The sequence below is a fragment of the Cebus imitator genome, unplaced genomic scaffold (assembly GCF_001604975.1).
Source record: "Cebus imitator isolate Cc_AM_T3 unplaced genomic scaffold, Cebus_imitator-1.0 Scaffold199, whole genome shotgun sequence".
Lineage (NCBI taxonomy): Eukaryota > Metazoa > Chordata > Mammalia > Primates > Cebidae > Cebus > Cebus imitator.
In genome coordinates this window covers 901,640-916,613 of record NW_016107514.1, presented here as the reverse complement: position 1 = coordinate 916,613, position 14,974 = coordinate 901,640, and the positions used below count along the sequence as shown (strand labels likewise).

The 14,974-nt window shown below is 44.5% G+C and overlaps 1 protein-coding gene across 7 annotated transcripts in view; it reads left to right on the top strand.

The window, feature by feature from the left end:
* The first annotated feature begins 306 nt into the window (after positions 1–306).
* The window catches only part of CHD7 (chromodomain helicase DNA binding protein 7), a 179,046-nt gene continuing 164,378 nt past the window's right edge, over positions 307–14,974 (top strand). For 4 of the 7 annotated variants that reach the window (XM_017547551.2, XM_017547553.2, XM_017547552.2 and 1 more), the window contains exon 1: positions 346–648. The gene's annotated coding sequence lies outside the window, so the exon portion shown is untranslated. Of the gene's footprint in view, positions 649–1,109; positions 1,367–14,974 lie in introns of those variants that run through there. The other 3 variants (XM_017547548.2, XM_037745391.1, XM_017547549.2) reach the window with 3 other exon arrangements.

Sequence of the window (14,974 nt, the reverse complement as noted above, 5' to 3'; positions counted from 1 at the left end):
GGGAAGTGGCGCCCGGCCCGCCCTTGCGGCCCGCGGCCCGCGGCCCTGCAGCTCCGCGCCGCCCCTTTTCTCTTGGCCTCTCCTTCGGTCTCCGCCACCCCGGCCGAATTCTTGCATAAATTATGCCAGGCGCGCCTGACGTCAGGTGGCGGCGCGCGGGCGCGAGCGCGGGCGCGGCGCGGCGCGGCCCGGAGGGAGCCGGCGGCGGGCGCGCGCGGCCCCGTGGCCTCGGGCGCGCGCGGCGTGTCGGACACGCGCAGGCGCTGGCGTGCTGGGGCCGCGGCGGCGGCGGCGGCGGCGGCGGCGGCGGCGGCGGCGGCGGCGGCGGCGGCGGCGGCGGCGGCGGCGGCGGCGGCGGCGGCGGCGGCGGCGGCGGCGCGGGGGTTGAGCCGTGGTGGTGCGGACGCGCTCGTGCTCGGGAACTATCGGATTAAACTTGAATCGAGTGAAATTACACAAAGGACCGCCGCGGAGGAGGCGGCCCGGGGACCCGGAGACCCTGAAACTCACCAGAGCCCCGTTCGCCCCCGGCCAACTCCGCGTCCCTGGATTCAGCCCCCTGGCCGCGGCTGCCGAGCCAACTCCGGAGCCCGCTCTGCGTTTTGTTTTCCCGTCGGCACAAGGCAGCGGAGGAGCCCGACCGACCCGGTGAGCGCGAGAGTTCGCCCGGCGCCCCCGGGAGGGGCGGCGGCGGCGGCGGCGGCGGCAGGAAATCGCTCCGGGCCGGGCCAGGGGCCGCGCCAGTAGTTGGGAGCGAGGAGTTGGGCGTGTGCAGGGCGAGGGGCGAGGGGCCAGGGGCGAGGGCGGGCGGGGGCCGGGGCCGGCGCAGGAGCGCAGCGCCGCCGGTGCGGTGTCGACGGCGTCGCCGCCCGCGGGGCCCGAACCTGCGCCCTGAGCGCCGCCCGACGCCCCAACTTTTGCCTGCGTCCGCGGGGCCGGCGGCGGCGGGGGCGCGCGGTGCGGCCGAGGGTCACTTCCTCGCATGTAAATGGCTTTTTGTTGTGCTGCCGGCGTGGGGGGGGGTACGGGGGACAGGAGGGAGCGTGTCTGCGCGCGGGGGAGCGCGAGCGCGTTTCCTCCCGCCGGCGCCGAGCACGAGTTGCCGGCTCCATTCGAGAGAAAAAGGAAGGAGGAAAAGTTGGGCTCCAACTCAAGTGCGAGCGGGCGATGGGCGCGCGGGCGCGGGGCGGCTGAGCAGCGGCGGCGGCGGCTCGGGGACGGCGGCGACCCCCGCCTCCCGCCCCCGCCCCCAGCTCCGGACCGACCACGCCGCGCTCTCCGGGAGCGGCGGCCGCACCGGCGCGAACAAAGTGCGTCCCTCCCGGCACGGCGGCGCCAGCCCGCGCGGGGACCGCCACCGAGCGAGGTGGGTCGGCGGCGGGGAAAGTGCGCGGGGCGCCGCGTGGGGCGGGGGCAGCGCGAACACGCGGCGCGGGGGGCGTCCCGAGCTCAGCCTATGCCGGTCGCGGGCGCGGAGTTGCGGGCCCGGAGTTGGGGGCTCCTGGGGGTCCCCAGCGGCTCCCAAGTGCGTGAGGAGGAGAAGAAAGGGAGCGGGGCCGGGACGAGCGCCGGGAGGCGCGGCGAGGAGGGGACCCCACCTTGCCGAGCTGGCCGGGCCGCCGGCGGCGGCGGCGGCAGCTGCATAATAGCGACTTTAACCTCCCAAGGCAACTCGGCCCCCCCGCCCCCCAGCCCGCCGGGGGTCAGCGCCCGTGGAGGGGGGGTCACCAGGTGGCCCCCGAGGTGGCCCGGGTGCGCTCTGCCTTCGCGGAGAGCAGCGGCTCGTAGCGTGAACGGCCGAGGTGGCTGGAGGCCAAGCGGTCAGCAAGGAGAGGAAAGGAGGGCGGTGGGGGACGCGTTGTTTGTTTGGTTCGCATTGGGGATTGGGCTTGCTGGGGGCGCGGGGCTCGGGCGGGGGCGCGGGCACCGCCTGGGCTGCGGTGCGGGGCGGGCGCGGCGGCGCGGGGCCGGCGCGGTCGCGGGTTGTGGGGGGCGGGTTGGCGGCGGATCCCAGGCGGGGGTGGGGGCGCTGGTCGGGAGGCTCTGGGGAAGGAGCCGCCGGCCCCGAGCAGCCATCATTACCGAGCCGCCTTTCTCCGGATGGCTCTGCCTCGAGGAGCCCGGAGCCGTGGGAGCGCACCCCAAACTCCCGGCTGGCCGCCCGCTTTGTGAGCGCCCCCGTGGAGCGAGCGGCGCGGAGAGTGCTCCTGCTATGGGTCGGACTCTTTTCCTGGAGGTCACTTTTAGAGACTGTTCACGCCTTGGTTTTAAACTAGTTTTTTCCCCCTCTTCTGAACAGACAATGGACAAAAGAAAAGTAGCAACCCACATGGAGAGAGTTTCCTTTTGAATTGCTAGAATTAGATACACTATCCAGCGCTCCACTTGCTAAGTATACTTTTTAGTTTCCCATTGTATATTATCTAGCAATCGATTTAAATAACTTATCTTAAAAAGTGTCTCTTTGGTGGGCTTAATTTCTGGAATACATTATGCATCTTAATTTATTTTGAAAGGATTATGTGAGACCCTGATTTTTTATTTTCTAAAAATTTTAATTTAAGCCATCTTGGAATTGGGCGATACCTTTCTAAGGGATTGAGTGTTATTTCACCCCAATTCTCTCTTAGTAAGGGAGGGAGTACTTAGTATACGTAGTAATCAAAGAAGAAACAAAATACGTGTCTTTATTTCTTCACTGATCTTGTCTAACGATGACAAAAAATATCTTAGTGACTGTGACCTTAGCAGCATGGGTACCTGATTTATCCCAGTTATAATTACGTTTAGATTGCAGTAATGTCTAAGTACTAGGTAATTCCTATTTCAGGAATAACTTGAGAAGTGATTTTATGAAGTTGATTCCTTCTCCCAGCCCCCAGAGTACATCTGTCTCGCAGTGTTTTTGTCTTGGTGTTGCACAACAGAAGCCCTCCAGTCTTTACCCTAAAATGGCAGCTTTCATTTGACTGGGGCCCATTCATTGACAATGATAATAAAGAGGCTGAAAGCTAGATGCTTGGGGCATGGAGTAGGACTTGGTTTGCCTTTCTAGGTGATAAGTAGAAGACATTTTATGTCTTCCAGCTTGCTCAGGAAAAGTTTATTTTCCCTGAAAAAATCTGTCTTGTAGAAAAAAGTTACAAAGTAAAATAATTTGGAAACGGGTAAGGGCTTGAGCAGCAAATTTTAGAAGCGAAATTTTCTTATTTTGCCCAATAGTGGAAATAGGGCATTCTCTCTTTTTTGGTAATCTGCTGATAAAAGGACATAATGGATTTTTGTCAGGCTTGTAACAGGTGAATTTCCTCATCCTGGCACTCAATAATTGGGATTGTTTTCTAGCGCTGTAGGTTTTATTCTCTTTATATTTTCTAAGTTTTTCTCCTGTGCGAGTTACTAAATTAAACCACAATGAATCGTATCCTGGGTTTATGCTTTCGAGGTTCAAATGAGTTTTCAGATAAGAAATAAATTATAATTTAAAAAGACTGGTAGTTAAATTCTAAGTTGTAGTTATATTCATTTTCAATGGCCTTATTTTTAGATTAGTTTTTGTTAAAAAATTACTTTCTCTTATATGTCTTAACATGGAAGGTAAAATAGAGAAATGATAGAGTGTTTCTATAGGTGAAGGTTAAAAACCCAAATATTATTTTCCTCTTTCAAGGAAAAACATAACTTTTTTTCCCAAGTTGAAAATATAGAAGCCAAATTTATAATGATGTATTCACTAACTTAGTTTTAAAATAGTACTTTCATAGATACACCAGTATTTGGTCTAGTTTTTAGTCAGTTCAACTTATAGGAACATTTTCAAAACTTTTTTTATAATGAGTCTTCTAGGTTAGCCTTACTTTTACTGAGTTAAAAATGAATACCATGAAGAATACTTTTATAATACAGTAATGTCAAGGAAATGTTACAACTGTTTCTTCATACAGATGAGAAGTCAATAACATGTTTACAGTTTTTAAACACGCGAAAATAACAGGAATATTTTCAGTTATGAGAGAATACACGGTAAATGCTTCCGTGTGCCTGCTGTGTAACCCATAAAAGCGATGTAAGTGCCAAGTTAGTGTAGCTCTTTTAAAACCTAAGATTACAGCATTTTATTCTCTGTGCTTGAAAAAGTTTGCTTGCCACACAGTCACCATGCCTTTAGTTAATTTTGATTCAGCAAACCTTGGCAAGCCTTCCATGGTTAAGACAGTAAAAGGCAGTACTTTCCCTCAGGGAGTTTACCGTCTAATACGGGAGTGTTCTGTAGGTACACAAATATTAACATTTGACTTTTAAGATAAACTTATAAGTAATAGTTATCTTTTATTCTTCACTAATAAATACAACCTTTTGGGTTTGATAGCAGACACCATAGTCCTGTTAGAAACATCTACTATAAATAATGGCATTGCAAGAATAAAAATGCTTAGTCAGGTCTGAGAAAATGGCTCTTAAAGCTTCAACTTTTTAAGACAGTGATTCTTTTCCGGCCTTCACATGATTTCTGCATGTAAAAAGTAAGCACATAGTCACATAGCTAAATTCACCGAAAAAGATGGAGAAGGATGATGTCAGGAGTATATTGGCTCTATGTGACCCTTTCAGTTGTCTTGTTCATTCATGTGTACATATTTGTGTATCTTAAAAAAACCTATTCTTTTTATGCAATTGGAAATTCAGAATTTAGCATTTTTCTAAACAGGTTTCCAAAACCAATGTAGTTTTGTTAGTTCAGGAGATAAAATCTTCCCCTTTCTCTAGAAGACTTTATTATTTGGTCTTTTAAAAAATTACTGACATTCAGAGGTGACTGATATTAAAATATAAAAGAAATTGAGAATCAATAATCACTGGTTTTTCTACAAAAATTACAAAGATGGAAGAATTTGTTTCAATTTGGGTAACACTTAGGTTGCAGTGATGACAGAAGTCCATAGGTGATTATAGTGGTTGTTAAGAGCTGGGAAGGTAGTTTAAAACACTATGACTATGTGTCCATGTTTTTCTTTTATCAACATGTTAAAGTTTTTAATTGAAATCACATCTATGTGATAAAAAGAAGTAGAAACAGGAAGTCGTGATGATATTGTCAAATAAAAATTCATTTTATACTCATTAGAGAATCATTGGATATTTAGAGTGTGAGGACCTTAGAGAGCTGGTTGAACTTTCTCATTTTACAGATAAAGAAACTAAAGCCCAGGGAGATTAATTAAATGAACTGCCTCTGACTGGCCACCCACTGCTGCAGAGCTTATCTCGGTTACAGTTGTCTTCCTAGTGCCTAGCATGGTGCTAGTGCAGGAGGGGTGCTGGCCTTGTCTTTTTTGGCCATGGAAGGGTACAGCTCTTGCTCATGTTCTGACTCAAAGGTACCTTCTGGCTTTAGAATGCTACAGCATAAGACAAGATAACTCTTCACGGTGTTCCTAAATTAGCAATAATTTGCTTCTACTCTTTCTGGAGGATTTTGTTTTGTTTTGAACTATGATTATCCATTTAGAAAAATGCAGAGACAATTATTTCAAGATTTGATAACTGTTTTTACTTTAGATGCATGTGTTCATCACCATGACTAGATTCCTGTTCCATTTTAACTAATGTTAGGTGACTGATTGCCAACTTGATGGTTTTTTCAGAGAAGGATTTTTTGGGGGGCTTCTGTTCTGCCTTTACTTTGAGAATTAATGTCTTTTTAAAAGTAAAAAATAATGTAGATATTTATGAAGACACATAACTTGGTAGTAAAGGCTGGTTCACTCTCAAGCTTGTTTGCTTATGCTAATGTCGAATCTAAGGCACTTTTTAAAAGTGACTCTTTGAGCTTTGCTTCCACTGTACGTGTCAGGATTGGCTTTCATGGCTACAGAATCTGGACTGTGATTAGTCTTCCTGTTTCATTGTGTTTTTTAATTTTCTTATTGATTCAGCTGTTTGTTGGGTACCTACTACCTGAAAGATGCAGTGCCATGAACTGGCAAAACAGTGGTGACATGAGAAGACCTGGTAAACTCACACAAAAATAGAGGTACTGTAAGGTCATAGGTGTGATGCAGTGGGTGCCAGGAGGAGTGACAGCTTAGGATTTGGGGATTCCATCAATTGGGTGAGTATTAACCCTTAGGAAGTGGCTTTAGCACTGCCATCTGAATGATGGTAGAAGAAGGGGTTGAGGGCATTTCAGGCATTGCCCCTCACCTGCAGGGAGGCTGTGTGTTTGAGGCACTCAAAGAGCTGCAAGACAAGACTCAAGAGGCAGGCAGTATCCAACTTGGTCAAGGCCTCCAGGATATCGAATTTGGAATTTTTGAAAAAAGCAATAGGAACCACTGATGAGTGTTAAGCAGTGTTTGACATGAGCAGAGTTGTGTTTTGAAGAAGATTGAATTGGTGGGTGGAGAGAAAATAGGTTGTAGACAGTATCCTGCCTGCTTTTGTTATGGTCTGTGGGATGGGGAAAACACCATGATTTGGATTCAGTTGGTGGTGTCCATGGGGATGGAGAGAAATTGACAGATTTGAGAGATATTTAACAGTTTCAGCGAATAGGACTTGGGGATAGATGTGCTCTCAAGAGGGAGATCTCAGGGCATATAGGTATCTAGCATATTCCCTGCTTGGCTGGTTGGCTACTGATGCTGTTCACAGCGGCAGGATCAGACTTGGCTCAGATTTGAGAAGGAAAATCATGAGTTCTTGTAGCATGTAATTGAGGCAGCTGATAATGGACCATGATACCATTGTTTTATCCATTGCATTGCTCATGGCATTACAGAACTTTAAAAAATAACCTGCTAGCTTTAGCCAGAAGATACTAGCATATGGGGAGCCCATCAAGGAATGTGGATGGGTTCAGTGAAATGGGAGAGGGGAGGGAAGCTTTACTTGCTGAATACCTTGCACTTTGCTTGTTATTTGCTTTATACATAGCACTTTGTAGGCATTTGCTCATCCCAGGTTGAGAACAGAATCCTGTGGCAACCAGACCTTGCCACATTTTGTTCTTCTCTATCTTCCCCTTATGGAGGCTGCTTTCTGTTGGTAGTCACATATTAGGACGAAGTCTTCACATGCAGCTGGTGGGTCCCACATGCTCTCAGGGAGGCTGCAGTTCTCCCTCAGAGAGAGTTGTATTTTAGGAGATGGCTGTAGTCATACCAAGGCAAGGTAGCAGTGCATGTTTAAATAAATGTGGAGAAGAATACCAATGTTGTTCAGAACACTTACCTGGTTTTTAGTGGAGTATGTACAACCAGTTTAATAAGTAAATTTACCTTCAAAGTTACTTTGTTTAATTATTACAAAAAGTAGATTATACAGCATGGTTGCTGGTGGCAAATGAGCGATGCTGTTCCACCCAGAAAATCTTCTGTATTGCTGACTTTAATGTTATATAAGATAAATTATGAAGATCTGGGACATTAATTTTGAAGCCTTTTTGAGGAAAGTATTTGTATTTTTGTGTTTGCCAGCTTATATGGGTGATAATGTTATCCTTTTTGTTTTAGATCAGATTTTGTTCTTGTATGCATAAAGATATCCTTCCTGGGACTCAGTGTCTTTGATTAGGGGTCCGTTTCAAAGATACTTTTATTGTCATTGTGTGTTCCTCATGGGCCTTGCTGGTGGCCACTGTAAATCAGTCTAGTCCACTGGGTTCCTTCCTGTCTTGTGTTGGTTGTAGGGACATGCTCCGTGTGAAAGTTTACCTTCACCTGCGGTAGTTTTGAGTGATTATCTGAATAAGCTTAAATTCAGGAGGAGTAATATTTCCATGTGTGGAATGGCAGGAAAACTTGGTGCACTAACTTCAGCTTCACATGGGCTTGTGCCAACTACTCTGTGGCAATTTATATCTAATACTATTTCTTCAACTTGCCAGTTTAAAAAAAAACCCTTGAAAATACATTCTGTCATTAGGTCTGACCAGCAATGTATGCTTAGGGTGTAAGAGATCATTTCTGAGAGATGTAGACATTGAATGGAAGGGCACACGCAGGCTCCTGTAGGCTTTAATGGAGGAATAGAAGAGCTGCTTCTTTGGGGCCTGTCTTCTCTCCTGGCATCTGCAGTGGCGGAGGAGGCAGCAGAGGTCATGTGGTGGATTTTTCACCATGTATTTCATCAGGATAAGGTTGGGCAAATAGCCACCTGCTGCTGAGCAGGGACTGCCTGCAACCTGTGTTCCCACACCCAGCCTTTGTGTAGGGAAAGGCATGGAGCTAGACACATGTGTTAGTTTTGACACATCACCTCTCCCTAGTATCCTCAATGTAAAACAGTCAGATTTCTACACCATATTTTCAGTATGTCTAAAAAAGGGTACATGGTACCTTAGTAGTTAATTTTCCCTCTAGTTCTACAGCAAGTTTGGGGAAGTACTTTAACTTTTTAGAATCCACTGTGTCTTCTTTTCATCCCTTTGAAAGAAACCACAAACATTTTATTTATTTATTCATGTTTGTTTTGTTTTGTTTTTGAGATGGAGTCTCACAATATTGTCCAGGCTGGATTCTAATTCCATAGCTCAAAGGCTCTTCCTGTCTCAGCCTCCCAAGTAGCTGGGAATACAGGCATGCACCACTGTGCCTTGCTACATAAACATTTTAGAATTCTGTTCTGTTGAAATTTAAAACATAATGAGCAAATGTGCATATTATTTCAACACACCTAAAAACTATTAAACATCTTGAACATAATACTAAGCAGGCAAATAGCGAGAAGTCCCTTGAAGAATCATAAGTGTGCCTTTAGTTTCCAAGGCACAGTGCGTGCTAGTGTACTAAGTGAATAATAAAATCAATTTGAGCACAGGAATATGATTTAAAATAATGCCTCAGTTGGTGATATATTTTGAAGTGTATGAGTCTAGCAATTATTATTTATGGTTAGGACTGGCACTACATTGAAACTGTTAAAGTCCACATCCTTAAATAATTTTTTTAAAAACTCTCTTTTATAGTGTTTTATGTTCTTGTATACTTGGCCTTGTTGTGCTTGAAATTTTGCTTTCACCAATTGCAACTGAACCGCTCTTGCAAGAAAAATCATGCATACTCATCTTGAGAATTTTAATATCTTGATGAACAGTGTACCCCACCCTTAAGTGTGTGTTGGGCTAATCAAGTAAAATAGTGCAGAAATAATAAAACAATATATATATTTTTTGAGACAGAGTCTTGCTCTGTTGCCAGGCTGGAGCGCAGTGGCGCAGTCTCTGCTCACTGCAATCTCTGCCTCCCAGGTTCAAGCAATACTTCCACCTCAGCCTCCCAAGTAGCTGGGACTACAGGCGCGTGCCAAACACCCAGCTAATTTTTGTATTTTCAGTTGAGATGGGGTTTCACCCTGTTGGCCAGGATGGTCTTGATCTCTTGACCTCGTGATCCACCTGCCTTGGCCTCCCAAAGTGCTGGGATTATAGGCGTGAGCCACCACACCTGGCCATAAAACAATATTAAACATAACAATAATAGCCATAATTACTGACTGTTACTGAGCATTTCCAGTTGCGTAGTTATTCAGCTGAGTGTTTTCACAGATCACTTCATTTCCTCATCAGAGCAACTCTAGGTAACAGGTTAGAATTATTATCCCCATTTTACAGATCAGGAGACTAAAAGAGCCAAGAAGTTAAATTACCCAGGGCCATACATTTCTAGCACATGGTGGAGGAAGAATTTAAATCCAGATTAGCTAGACTCCATAATCTGTATGCATAACCATCGTGCTGCCATTGCCACTTAGACCAGCTCTGGAGCTTGCATTGTTGCCATCCTTATAGACAAAGGTGTGTTAAAAATACCCATGCCATGCTGTGATCCTACCTATTGTTATGTCTTATCAGCTTGGGTTATTTCTGTCTGTACTTCCTCTGTTGGCGCCTGCTGTAGTTGTGGGGCCATATGTCATGGGATGCCTTCGTCTTTCGCACTTAAGGCCCTCCCTCTCACATGGAGATGAGGAGAAGAGTTGTTCTTGTGGAGGTTTCATTCTGAGGTGGCTGAGAATTTGAGTTGTGATGTCAGACAGATCAGGGTGTGAATCATGAAAATGGAGGTAATAATTCTCCCAACCTCCCAGGGTTATGGTGAAGATTAAGTGTGATACTCTGCCTAACACACTTGGTATAGCATGTGGCATATATATTGATTAGTTACTGTTTTTATTAGTTCAGTTTAATCATTGAACTTACCAAATCATATGTATTGATTTTACTTTTAGTTTAAAAAGTCCCTCAAACCATAATCCTATAGATGACTGGACAAGGATGAGTGGCCCAAAATGGTGACTGGCTACAGAGTTTTCATTTTTCTTCAGGAGTAGACTTGTGAAAAGTAATATCTTTATGTGTCTTTGTCCATCAGTGCAACCAGATGTTACTTGCCTAATTCTCTTGTTGATTGTATGGAGGTGATTCAGATATCCCAGGTACTAAAAGTGACAAATTTGAGGGAGCACTTCTTTCTCTCCAGTCGTGAAGATGTGCATCTGCTACCAGAGTTATGGCTATCTTTCTAGTGAACCAGTCATTACTTCTTTGTCCCAGATCTACGTTTCTCCAAACATGGTGGGTGATGTCATCCTAGATGATCGGTGGTGTGGGCATGTTTGATCAACTCTGGGAATTGCAGTGTTCTGATTTAGATCAGAGGCCATGGGGTGTTCTCAAAATCTGTAGAAACTCCAGAGTCTCCAATCTCAGAACCTTTGATTCCTCAGTTCCTTCCCCGCAAGTTCTGTTTACCATGTAAAGAGAAGACAAGGTGGGATCTGAAACGGGAGTACCTTTGGGTTTGGGTCAGGGATGTGAGTAGCAACTAGAACATGAGAAGGTTTCTTAGGAAAGGGAAGGCTCTGGGGTAGCTTACTTAGAATTTCACTGCTATCCAGATTGGCGGGGAAATGGAAGAGATGGAGTATAGATAATTTTCATTTTATTCTATTCTATTTCTTCACTTGAAAATGACTTGAAATAACAAAATAAATAAGGCAAAATGTAAATAATTGATAAGTGTGGATTTATGGGAGATCCTTGTACTATTCTAACTTTACTCCAAGTTTGCAATTGTATCAATATCAAAAGTTTTAAAGGAACAGTGAGTGACTCCAAGGGATTGATGTCAGTAGCTTACATTTGTGGAGCATAGAGTTTGTGTCAGTTAGTATTTTGCTAAGCTATTTATGTGAGCTGTTTTTGCTGAATCCTGAAGTAGGATTAGTCAGAATGCTGAGGTAGGAACAATAATTGCTATTTTACAGGTGAGGAGGTTGTTTAATAAATTTGTCTAAGATCATAGGTTTTAATGAGTAGTGTTGGGACTCAAAGCAGGACAGGCTTATTTAACAGCCTGTAGCAGTAACTACTCTGCAGAAATTGCTTTGGATGGGCCCATCGAAATAACCCAGGTGTTAGAAGGATAGGAAGAAGAAACATCGTGATCTTACACACCTGCTCTTTCTAGTGCCAGCTCCTGGAGAAAAATCGAGAGGCTGAATGGTGTCTGTTAACAGATTATAGTCAGTGAGGCCTCTCTCCTCAGATGTTGTATCTTATCAATGGCAGACACTTTCAACCTGAAAGACATATGCTCGTTATAAGACTCGCTAGTGCTCCAACCCTGTTTTCATTTATCAGTCCAAGACGTAGCCAACAGCAAAGTATTCAACTTATTACCGAATTGACTTCCTCAAAGTTCCTCTCAGTGTTTATCCAAGATGGAATTCACTTAACATCTTTATCTTACTGCACAGGGCAAGAGTTGCCTTTGAAAGAACTCAGGATACTACTTGGGCTCTAGATCACAGCACTTGTTCCTCGTATTTGCATTAACTTGTGTGAATATGTAGCCTCTGTCAAATATTTGCAAACTGGTTCTGTGAACACACAGGACAACAGGCTGTTTTTCCACAGTCATACACTCAGTCGTATTCGCAAATAGGTATAGAGTTCAAATCTATAAATCAATAGCCCTGTGTTACAGGGTGGGTGGATGTTCATTTGCAAGAGGATTAAAAAAAAAAAAATCCCTAGTCTTATTTCTGCTTTGTCCCATACAAACAGTCTATGATGGCATGTTTTTGGATTTTGTATGTGTTTATAGTTTTTTTCTTTTCACAATTGAATAAACTGTGACTAGCTTGAATATGATAAGCCTCTACTCAAAATGTAAATTTTGCTATTTTTGGTGCACTTAATATTTTAATCTTTGTCTTAATTGTGTTAATTTTCAGAGCTGTGTTTGTCACCAGATTTAATATGTTAGCTTTTCAATGTTCCCATTCATTAAAAAAAATAAAAATAAAAAATAAACATCTGGCCTGGTGTATGAAGCAAACCTGAATTTTTCTTGGGAACTTTGTGGCTACTCTGGGGTGCCGAGAGCTATTCCATTTAGCTGCTAAGGCCCAGCAGGATAAGGACAACTGTCTTATATTCTGTCAAATACATCAATAAGGACACAATTCAAGGACATAGATAATTTCCCCACACTGTGGAGCGAGCACACAGGTGGTGATACTGCTATAGCTGAATTGCTGGCTGGCAGGCAGTGCCACTGCTGTAGTGCCAAAATTTTCATTTTTGTTTTACTGTCGTCTTGCTGTGGTGAAGGAAGGTGAATGGATGGGCTTTGGAAGTGGCACAAACACCCAGGTGCACCTAGCAGACAGGTTGACAGTTGATGACTCCCTGTCATTTTCTGCAGCTCAATATTTTCAGGACTCCAGGAGCTGCTCATGTCATTGGCATCACTTTATTTTTCTTTTTTTGAGACAGAGTCTTGCTCTGTCACCAAGGCTGGAGTGCAGTGGCACAATCTCAGCTCACTGCAACCTCCGACTCCCTGGTTCAAGTGATTCTTGTGCCTCAGCCTCCCGAGTAGCTGGGATTGCAGTTGCATGGCACCACGCCTGACTAGGTTTCGCCATGTTGGCCAGGGTGGTCTAGAACTCCTGACCTCAGGTGATCCACCTGCCTCAGCCTCCCACAGTGCTGGGATTACAGGCATCCATGCCCCGCCGACATCATTTTTTATGGATCACTACCATAATACTATCAACAATAGTAGTGCCTTTGTTTGGCAAACCTGTAACTTGACTCTTTACTTCTTTATAAAACTGCTTTAGCCAGCTATTGACCTAGTGAGTGATTTGACTTGTTTCACCTACTGATACTAGGTGAGAGGTAAGAAAAATGAGTCTTTTTATTCAAAGCATTAAAGCATTAATTCATACACAACTTACTTGTGCATCTTTTACTCCCCTAATACTCTACTTGGTGTAAGGAACCCCTATCTTCCTTTCTCACTGTTTTGAGACAGGTGTTTAGAAGATGCTTGTCCATCATCCCCCAGGCAGAAAAAGTAAATAGTAGTGGCCACTTGAGTTGTGGGGCGAGGAGGGAATGGCTGTCTCTGAGCCTGGGCTCCTGCCTCAGACCTGCAGCTAATGTTCTTATCTACTCCTTTCTTCCACCTCACCAGGATTAAGAAGGTACGGAGTTGTTTTGCAGAAATAATATATCCATTGGTTTTTAAGATTAGAATGGTGAGCTGGACCGAGGTAACTTTCTCATCTGTTTTCTCCAAGAAGCCTGTAAAATGAGTCTGTTTTAGATTATTTTAAAGACCCTGTGGAATTTGTAAAAAGTTTTATCTGGTGAGCTTAGAATGACTGAAAAAATAGATATTTATTGGGAGTTAGAATTAACACAGTAACTTAGGGTGCTTGTTAAAAATTCAGATTCCTCAACTGCCCACCAGACTTATTGAATTAAATCTCCCTGGGTCATCTAGAATCTGAATTTTTATCAAGGTGCTTCTGATGTACTCTGAAGTTTAAGAAGCAATGTGGTTATATCAGTATGTTATGCAATGAACATACTTTGGAAATATGAAAAATTTAGAAAATGATAAGGAACATGCTTGCCCATTCATATTGTAAGAATTGCAAAAATTCTTACAATGTATTTTGCAATATTCCAAGTAATGTTATTCTCTTCCATGTAATTGAATGAATGTGGTTGCTGTTTGACACACCAATTACTGTAAAGGTGAAGATGGATGACTGGTTAAGAGTTTGAAACCATGGTCTTTAAAGGTGGTGCTAAAAGGGTAGAAAATAGATTGCTTCGTATTTATTTGTTAAATTTTGTTTTCATTTCTACCACTGAGTAATTAAAAGCTTATTTTGTGTATAGTTCTGGTTTACATGTCTACAAAGCTAATAGATTTGATAAGCTACAGTAACTATTTTGGGGCAACCATTTCAAGCCAGTGTTATTTCCAAGGGCATGTAATACATTTAAAGTGAGAATCATCTTAAAAAGTAATTTAATGAGTGGGTTAGTGCTGTCTTGGAGGACTTGTTAGCATAATTTCCTGTAAGACAGGATGCTTATATGGAAGGCATAAAGGAAGCACATAAGGCAGCTTTTTTTCCCAACCCTCCTTCCATCTCCCTCCCTTTTGGATAGAGCCCATACTGACCACCATCCTGGACCTTAGCAGAAGGCGTCATTAGGTTCCTGAGCTTTCCCTTTGATGCAGCCTCAGTTCCTTATTCCTTTTCTTCCTACCCCCTAAATATAGCCAGTTCTCAGTTCTCACGGGTTTGATCCAGGCATCCTCTGGGTCGAGTTCAGGCCCACAGCAACCTCATTTGCGACCAACTCCGACATCTGTATTCTTATTTCTCGTATCACCCCCAAACTCCTCTTTTTAATGTTCCCAACCCGTTTAAAACTGAAGTCATCATATGATAACTCCTTCTTTCTGCAAAAGCACAAAGCAAAATTGTGAAAGTCCAAGCACAGTACTTTGTCTTAAACTTAGGCTCTGCACTGCGAGTCTGCACTGGTGACATCAGGTCCTGGAGGCCCAGCTGATGGCCTGCTCCAGACTCCATCTCTTCAGGGGACTCCACTTCCTGTGTCCTGGCCTCTTGGCATTCTTGTCCCCTCCACTAT